Here is an 8,937-nt window from a genome sequence, read left to right as displayed (position 1 = left end):
AAGTGATAGGAAGTGTATTTTCAATCCACCTCAGCGTTTTTTTAACTTGCTTGCGATCGAAAAACATTTTATTTAGTATCAGCAAAGCGATTTAAAAACATTTTATTCCACCAATAAGTGTATAATCAGCAAATATGAGAAGATCCCAATTCGGGAGAGATTATACGCATAGTCCGTCCGAGGACTTCAGAGAATCAGTCGTCACAAGTCTGAAATCAAGTGGGGCCATTGTTGAAACGGGGTTTATTCACAGACGATAATAATTCAAATTCTAATTTAATAAATCAAAATTATACACAGATAAAAAAATTCTGGGATTTTTTTCGCTAATTTAATGTATACGAACATATGCAAGTTAGGTGTTTATCGAGCTAACAAAAAATCACTTAAATCGACATTGCTTTTTTGAGGAAAACCTTTATAAAACACTAGTTTATGTTCTGACCAGGGCCGGGGATTTCTGTTCACTGGTAATTGATATCATTATCTTTGATATCTTCCACTTTGCAGTAAAAAAGGAAATGAAAATAAGAGTTTAGAAGTTACAGAAATCGAGAAATTGATCATGAAAATTAATCATCATTTAAAATTGAAATTACAAAATTTATTATTTAACTTATATTACGTCTTCTTGTTATGACGAATCCCCACCCCGCCAAATATATCTAATAAGACACCGAAAAAAACCCAACAACAATAAACCAACCAATTTAATTGGAAACCATGCATTTCATAAAATACAACATTATTATACGTACTCAAAAACATCTTCCGGACTGCATAAAATGTCGTAGACGGAATGCCCAGGATTTGTCTGAATGCACTACAGCATACGCCGACTGTTCCAATTATGTATAGGAATTTCCATTTCTTTGATTCTTCATCATAACTGTCGATAATAATAATAATAATAATAATAATAATAATAATAATAATAATTGAAATTTATTACAAATTTACTTTTCAAGGTGTTACAATCAAAATTATTTTTATTTTAGAATTATTATGAAATGTCTGAATACACTCAGCCATGGCTCTTTGAAATTTGTCTGGCTATTGAGCTAAGACTACCCAATATGTGCATATTTCACTTAAAGCAGCGTTATTTTTAACCTGTTCTGATGCAAGAAAAGGAGAGTTACATCCTACCACAAGTCCAAGGTCTTGTAAAAATGGTTATATATAAAGTTAAATAATAAATTACTTTGAATGGCTCCAAAAGTAATCTAGGAGCCACTGCTTCCTTTCGGTGTTAGAGAGGAATTGGATGTTTTCTCTGCTGGCCACCATGAGTTCTTGAGAGATACCTCCCAGACATATGGCAGCACAGCACATGACTGCAACAAGGCAACATTTTCTTCTTCCTAGGCGCTTTCACTATTCAAAAAAGTATAAACTTATATTGTATTGATAGTCATGATTATGGTCATTTAAAAATTTTAATCAAAATTGCCATTAATATGAAAGTTTTCAGCTCACATGAGCTGAACGCTCAAGTAAGCTTTTCTGATCACTTTTTGTCCGGCGTCCGTCCGTCTGTCAGTAACTTTTCAAATTTTTGATATCGAGTTCTCCAGAACCACAGGGCCAATTTCAACCAAACTTTGCCAAACCATTATTGGGAGAAGGGAATTCAAGTTTGTTAAAATGAAGGGACAAACCCTGTTTCAAGGGGAGATAATTAAGAACAGCCTGTTACAAAAGGGGCTCAATTTAACAACATAACATCTGGAGAAAAGAATAAGGGACGTTATTAGCCGTATTTGGCCGCAAAATTTATCATATTTTCAACGTCTTAGTTTTGTTTTTTGATGTGGTGCATTGTACTAAGTTCGATACTGGCTAAATTCTACAGGCACCAAAATGACGTCATTTTTCATTATGACGTCACTAGTGTACGCTAAACATGGAATGATATCCAAAAATCGTAATAATATATAGAAATATGAATAATCTTTGCTGAAATTGAAACCTTTCACATGCATTAACCACTTTTATATTTAACATACTTATTTCCTGTATCATAACAAATTCATATACTGAAAATGGTGACGGTTAATAACTGTGAACAATGTGAATTTAGCAAAATGGATTAGAAATTTGCACAGTTTAACAACGTATTTCAAACAACGCGATCCGACACGGACAGTTACTCGGCGTAACACGCGGGTTTTACCGGTGAGAGAGGGTGTATCTTGTAATAATCTAAAATAATTTTTTGTATACGTAAGAGATTAAGCCAACAGGAAAAAAGAAATAGAAATTGCAACCGAAAAATAAATAAATTGATAAATAAATAAATAGAAAATTACAACACACACACTATTTAGATGTAAACGATTATATAATTTTTTTACAGTGGATTTTTGTTGAGATCATAACAGAAAATAATCGCCGACATATTGAAAGGATTGATCAAAGCACTAATAATTTCCTCTTTAAGTAAACAGTTTATGTTTAAGTCCATTTGTATCTGTCATATGTGATCGAAGTAATTTAATCAATCGTAAAACCAGAATAGACGTTAAACATATTGTCATATTGTCTTCGTCTTCCGTGATCTTTTCTTACTTTCGACTAGTACCGATGGTTGGCGGATTAAATAGACAAGTTCGCAATTGCTGAATATTTCAGCATTGAATCATTATTTTTTGAAAGATGTGGCCTCATAATATGCATACAAATTGAATAAAACGTGATAGCGCGTTATGAAAATTTGTTTGCACACACCGTTGCAGATATGAGACCACATCTTTCAAAAAATAATGATTCAATGCTTATATTTACGTTTTTTTAGATTTGTTCTCTTTCCGCAAATATGATTTATTTTTAAAATTCCCGGCCTTATTCAACGAGTAATGTGCAATTAGAAAAGCCATTGGAACAGCTGAATTATGCTGACAAAAATAGTGCACAACGTTTTAAATTCTAATGACACAATTTTATTTTTCATTCTGTAATTTGATGAATTTATTTTTGGTGTATTAAGAATTTAATCAATCAAATTCATTTAAATCTTTAAAAAATGTTTACATCCATGAAATATTAATTAGCCCAAGTATAATATATCAGGTCGTAATCCGGTTTGAAGTCGGGAGGAGAGTCAGTCATGTATTGAAGGAAGACTGAATGTATTTATACGCACTAGATTTTTGGTGATTGGGTTTTCTGTGTTATGCGTAAATATCACTTAAATCTATCAATGCAATTTAATAGGAGGAAAGAAAGTGAATGTAAATATTCACCTGTAACTTCGTGGACATTGCTTCAATTTATCGAGGAATAGGGTTCTGCGCCTGACCGCCGCTCATATATTAACCAATAGCCGATAAATGTTAAACCTATTCCGTATCAATCGCAACTTCTCGGGCCTTTCCGGCAAGCTCGGAAAAACACCTCGAATGTATTACCCAGGCGTCCATGACAACCCCCCCTTTTTGTAAAACTTGATATAAATAGAACACATTTTACGATCTGTTGAGATGTGAGCTATACTTCATTAAAGTAAACGATATACACTAAAAAATAACACAGAAGCGACATACAAGACTGTCTAGCCGATATTTATTTTAATGGGAAGCGACTCCATTTTGTATAAAATTCTAACATCCGGTGATGTTAATACATTCGAGGTGTTTTTCCGAGCTTGCCGGAAAGGCCCGAGAAGTTGCGATTGATTCCGTATATGGTTGATCGTCATTGCATCAGCGGATTTGTCAAAATCGCCCCAAAGACCAGTTGACCCTTGATCGTCAGTCGGCCGACATTTAAGAAATTCCAAATGCCGGAATGTCGATCGACCGAGCGACGACAGACATAAGAACTGTCTTCCGAAGGTCGGATTCAAGATCGAGAATTGCTCGATGGACTTCTAGTATTGAACGACTGGTTTAACTGAAGAAATCGGCCACTGATGCAGAAAAAAAAATGTAACTTGGCCCGATGGACACAAAATTGGTCGGCCGACGAAAAATGAATGCGACATCTTCCAAGACAACGGCTGATGAACTGCCGACTCTCACCCATAATCCCATTTTTACCCCCCCCCCCCCCAAAAAAAAAGTCCGCCATTGCTCGTTTTTGGAAACGTGTCTATTCAGCGATATCAAATCTAAGATACTAATGAAAACAATTATACCTTCTCGATAAGAACAATATATGCAGTTAATTTCAACTTATATTTTCTTTCTATAAAACATTCTAATATTTACTAGTATCTATTTTTTTTTTCATATAAAACATATACATGTTTCATACACCAGTATATTAAAGGAATAAGGAATCATTTTTTGAGTATATTGAGGTGATAATTTAGGTCGGGGCGTGATCAAATCCAATAAAGTTCGACGTGCTTTATGATAGACTTGATCACGACCCGACCGAAATTATCACCTCATAATATTCAAAGAATGATATCTTATTACTTATATTCATATAATTTTCAGCAATTATACGATTAATTAGAATATTTGAATATAAATAATCAAACCCCACTTGCGCCCCATTTATACGTCATTTGAATTTATTGGACAGTACAGTACAAAATCGATACGTAGTGTTATCACAGGCAAAGACACTGTAAAATGTAAATATTCATTTTTTTAGCGCGCAGAATTAGTGAATCAGTAGATAAAGTGTGTTTCGTGATCTTGTCTAAAATTTAAGACTTCATCTTTATCAAACCACTTAGAAACCTTTTGTTTATAGGCTACATCACTTATTCCAAGAAACGAGGGAGAGAGAGAGAGAGAGAGAGAGAGAGAGAGAGAGAGAGAGAGAGAGAGAGAGAGAGAGAGAGAGAGAGAATGTGTGATAGACTAAACTTTACGTACATTTAATTTTAAATCACTAATATAAGCTATTTATTTTATGTAGTTGTCATATATTAAATCCTATAATCGATAAAATAATGTACAATAGCATATTATGATGAAATTCAACCAAGCAGTTTCAGAGTCAACGTGCTATATACATGCTCAGCCCGTTAGCTGCATCACATGCTCCTTCCGCGAGTCGACAACAAAAACGTGTTGTTCCTTTGTTTTTCAAGTCCGGAGATAATAGAAGCTTATGTTTGATATGATTCTTACACTGCGAATGTGAAGTTTAATTTGTATATTTTATATACGTTGAACAGAAATAAACTCTCTCTCTCTCTCTCTCTCTCTCTCTCTCTCTCTCTCTCTCTCTCTCTCTCTCTCTCTCTCTCTCTCTATCTCTGAATGTATGTTTGTGCATACTAACAGTGACTGAACTACTAAAGTCTTATTTGAATAAATTTTATTTATTCTAGACTCACGGTTTAAACAACGATCTCCACACAATGACTAAAAGTTTGTAGACGATCTATGACCAGGTTTATAGGTTTAATCTATACAAAGCACACGTAATTAGATTGAAAAGAAAGTGCATTGACCTGTGCTCGTTCTTAATACTTGTTAGAAGTTAAAATATATTATTCATCTGTTTACTTAATCAGTTTTTTTGTATATTATTGTACCGGTTGGTAAATGATTTTCTTTGTGAAATTCCCGCATTTATAAAGTTGCTCAATTATTCTGTCCACGCGCGTCGATTGTCTTAAATTACATGTAGTTGTTTGTGTTTTAGAAAAAAAACAAGAAACTAACAAAGTATAAGTAAGATATTAAACAATAAAATGCTTTCTATGGTGATTCATGCGGTGAATGAAGGTGGCGACATTGCAGAAAAAAAAATACATTACCCGCGTTTTTTTTCTCTGCATTGATCGCTTATTTATTGTTTATATTTACATCTTTCTATCAACAAATTAATAAATTGATTGAAAAAAGTCAGAAAAATTAACACAATTATTGTTACGTACATCAGTACGTTAGGTATAAGAAACAGCCAAATCGTCTCCTATTGGAATTTGATTCTGACATCACTATGATTATTTCGTGTAGTCCGGGATTTTTCTTAAGTTGCTGTAGGTTTCGACCGATCGATAAACTAGTAGGAACTGGATCGTTTATATTTCAGTTCTGTCAATTTCAACAGAGCTATGAATGTACAATCCATTTTCGTAATAAAATAGAGGGAATCATACTTGATGGATGTAAATAATATATTCATTTACCTCTAGTGGCTTTCGAGCATTTCTCTGCAGTACAGATTCCCTAACTATGTCGGGTTAGATAATACGAATTTCTTATTCTAAACAAAGGGGATGGAAAGTTTGGAAATAAATACTAATACAAAAAAAAAAAAAAAAAAAAAAAAAGAGAAATGTTTGGTTGTGTTAAAATCCAGTTAAGCCTGTCCGTCATGTTTATGACGCCGCGTTAAAGGCTTCGTAAAATGTCGACGTTTCGTTTTAAAAAGGCGTCGTGTTTAACGTAAAATGTATCATACTTACACTAAAGTTATATGAATAAATCATATATCATTGAGTTTTGTTTATTCTTGGCTTTTGAAAATGGTAGGTATCATTAGATTTTAAAACACGGCATTTTTTGGCCAATAACGTCCCTTGTTCTTTGATTTTTTTTTTCAATACAAAATCTATTCTAATATTACTGTACGAACTACATTGTCCAGATACATGTATTTCATATTTGACTCCATAAAAACCAATGTTGCTCAGGTGAGCGATGTGGCCCATGGGTCTCTTTTTTAAAAAGGCATGTAAAATTTTGAACCATATCTACTTTATGTGCCGAAAATATTTAATATACCTTGAAAATCTTCAGTAGGGGATTCCGATCTTCGGCGCACTGATCCCACCGGTCTACCACGCTTTCCTGTAATATAAGTACATGTATCATAAAATGTATTGTGAAATAAAAATACTTTTACTTTTAGGCAAACTTTTATCGGTGAATAAAATTGGAAGTTTCTTTGTAAAAATAATTTACTTTTTGCTGCACTTTCTTCAGCCCCATTTTCATCCAAATCCGAGCCTTTTTTAGGATAAAAAAAAAAAAGAAAGAAGAAGAATATCAGGAAACAAGTTTTATACAAAAAATATAATCATCTTGTATTAAGCATAACCAATCGCTACATCAGCAGGCTGGTATACATTTCTTTAATTTAGAATTAATGAATTTTGCCTTCTTTGGTTAATCAAGAAGATAATCACGTGCGATGAGTGTTATACATGTAAGTTATCATTTTCAAAAATGCGGTTACCATGCACTAAACTCTTAAGATACTATAGATTGGATTGAATTCTTTGCAACATGTATCATATCATTTGAATTGCATGTACCTGATTCACTTCCTGATGGATCTGATGTTCCATAACTGTCACTGTCGGAAGAGGCTAGATCTACGTGTACATACAAATAACATTTACATACACTACATAATTTATATTGATTTCTTTATTTAAGTAAATAAAGTCATTATAAATTGAACTGAATTGAACTCCAAAACGAAACAAGAAATCAACAAGTTATATTCACATTTTCTACTGTCTTTGTCTCTGATATCATTATGAATCAATTTTGAAACCAATTATTTCATAAAAGATATTGGTTGCGCCGTGTAGTTAAACAAAGCATAAAAATAATGATTTTAAAATGTTGTTTTAAAGTATACACTTTGGAAATTATATAAATGTAAGTAATAGGGAATCTTTTTTTTTTAATATTATGAACTGATAATTAAGGTCGGAGCGTAGTAAGATATATCATAAAGCCCACCTTGTGTCCATTCCTTGTAACAAAATATGTTCAATTCAAATAAATGCTATTTTTGCCTGCTGTGCCATCTATATTCACTTATATGTTTATTTTTCATAAAATATTTCTTAAACTTTACAGTCATTAAAGAATCATTTATATTATGAATTTTACATTTAATTTTTCTCATTGCAAAGTTGTATAAATTATGCAAAAAATCATAGTAAATGGATGCGTAAAACAACCTAGTATAGACCAGAATATTATTTAACAACCTAGGAGATAAACTGTGTACAGTGAAAAAATATAATGGTTGTTGCGGATAAAAAGGTAACAACCCTGTATACACTGCCATGTATACAGGCTACTGGATACATACAGAGGGGGTTCAATCTGTGAAACATTCTTTACAAAATGTTCTTATCTCACACATAAACCAGGAAAAAAACCCATATAAAACACATTAAAAAAAAATATCATAAAAAAATAAAGAACGAACATTAAATTTTAAAAAGTCATAGAACAGCATTTTAGTATGTGAATGACCTTCCTATCATACGCACCTACAAGATGAATATAATTTAAACGTTTTTTATCGAACGGAATGTTCAAATTATGAAATGGATTGGATAACAGACAAAGCATTAATCATTTCAAACAAACAAAGTCAAGAAGTAATTATCTTTGGGCATAAGAAATAACAAGTTTACATAATATGTGTATATAACGCCCATGATTGTTGATAGAGATCTTCACTCACACTCACACCTACATTAACAAAACCTATCACCTTCATTTATACTTATACTTATTTATACTTATACTTAATATATAAAGCACTCGGTCGGTGCGGAAGGTGGAGCTCCAACATAAGTGAATTTCTCTGTGCTTTATATATATTTATATCATTTACTACGGGCAGGTATATGTCAATTTGAGAGTTATTGCAATGTGTGTGCTTATATAATATTTTGTCGTGGTATTTTGCCTTTTTTCTTTTGATTCAGGCATTAGTTCCCTTTACACAAAAAACACATCACAAATACATATGCTTATTTATATTATTAAACCAATATTCAACTCTCCTCGAAAACTAAAAAGAAACTCTCAAGTGGTAGCAAGTTGTAATGTGTCCAGTCTTTAATTACTCTAAAACCTGAGTTCATGAAAACAAGACCTGGTCTGACCTCATTGACTTGGCTTTATGGTGGTATGAGACATTTCTACCGTCTAATAAGTAAAGAACAAAATTAAACGTATTTTTTTTTCATTCCCAAAATTTTTAACCAAT

The 8,937-nt window shown here is 32.5% G+C and overlaps 1 pseudogene; it reads right to left on the bottom strand.

Moving 5' to 3' along the window:
* Positions 1 to 621: 621 nt before the first annotated feature.
* LOC128176824 (uncharacterized) lies at positions 622 to 8,050 on the bottom strand (annotated as a pseudogene).
* Positions 8,051 to 8,937: the final 887 nt, after the last annotated feature.

Source organism: Crassostrea angulata, chromosome 3 (genome assembly GCF_025612915.1).
Source record: "Crassostrea angulata isolate pt1a10 chromosome 3, ASM2561291v2, whole genome shotgun sequence".
Classification (NCBI taxonomy): Eukaryota; Metazoa; Mollusca; class Bivalvia; order Ostreida; family Ostreidae; genus Magallana; species Magallana angulata.
Note: the sequence above shows the minus strand (reverse complement) of the source record. Positions and strands in the feature narration are given on the sequence as shown.